The sequence below is a fragment of the Penaeus monodon genome, chromosome 21, assembly GCF_015228065.2.
Source record: "Penaeus monodon isolate SGIC_2016 chromosome 21, NSTDA_Pmon_1, whole genome shotgun sequence".
Classification (NCBI taxonomy): Eukaryota; Metazoa; Arthropoda; class Malacostraca; order Decapoda; family Penaeidae; genus Penaeus; species Penaeus monodon.
The window spans coordinates 27,832,858-27,834,024 of NC_051406.1; the positions used below are offsets into that span (position 1 = coordinate 27,832,858).

General features: G+C 33.7%; 1 protein-coding gene across 1 annotated transcript in view; it reads left to right on the top strand.

Annotated features, from left to right (window-relative positions):
* Positions 1-1,167, top strand: part of LOC119586408 — a 20,822-nt gene that overhangs the window by 18,172 nt on the left and 1,483 nt on the right. The window lies entirely within an intron of this gene.

Sequence of the window (1,167 nt, forward strand, 5' to 3'; positions counted from 1 at the left end):
GATTATTTAGTCTTACTATTCTGTTGTCTGTCTTAGGTGGTTGAAATTCTTTTAAGTTTCTGCCAGCTTTGTGTCTCCGGGCAAGTTTGGGATCTGGGTTTTCTTCACTGTCACTTTCTTCTCTAGGTCTTCTATTTGTTTGTGAGTCGTAGTCCATTTCTTTTAAGATTCCAGAATTTTCTCCAGGATCTGGCTTTAAATTTGCGTTCATTGAAAGTTCTTAAACTTCACTTCACTCGAGTTCAAAATTTTATGTGTTCACTCTGGCGGTTTAAGCGAAAGTCCACAGAACAGTTGCCTCGAATACGCGGGATGGTGTTGTTTGTATGTTTACATTAAAATAGATTTTCATCTAAGAGTTTATTCACCTTGAAAACTCAAAACTAAAGTTGAACTTTATTTTACCTTAACCAAACTGAAATAAAACTTAACCTGACCTAACTTGGCATTTATTGGAGCCACGTTAAACAGTCTCAGAAAGAAAGTTTGTGAATAGTTTCTGTTCCACTAAAATTGTTCTTGACATATTTATCCTTAAAAAAAATTGTGTTTGAAAATTGATAAACATGGATATCTAAATAAAGTGATGCCACAACCCCTCCATCTGCCTCTGGGGCTCCACAGGTACTATCTTGGTAAAATGTATGCTATTTGTGATTGTTCTTGGAGTACTAAGGATAGAGGCACAACATCACTTAATATGTAGATTGGTGAATTTTAATGAGCAAACTTACTTTATACATTTGTTTTATATATACCTAATGGTATGTTGTGTATATATATATTTTTTACAACTTGCATTTGTTTTTTCTCCAGCTATAAACATTCCAATTAAGAATAATTATTGAAATTTTTTGAAGTTGGATAAAGCAAACATCACACAAGATATTAGAAGAAAGAGAGTAGAACAATTATGTTTTAAACTTTGCTATAAAAGTGAACATCCTTCAGTTTTACATGTCACCATGATGTGTCACTCTTTGAGTTTTTGTTTTAATTGTTGAGCTATCATGCCCATGGCATGATAGCTGTTATGATGTTTGATGTTTGTTTTTAAGTCCCTGTGACACCTGTTCTAGAGCTCTGACTACAAATCACTAAAGCTTCAGTCTGTTTCCAGTGTACTTATAAAATTTGAAATAAAGATAAGGCAGGCGGTGCCAAGGT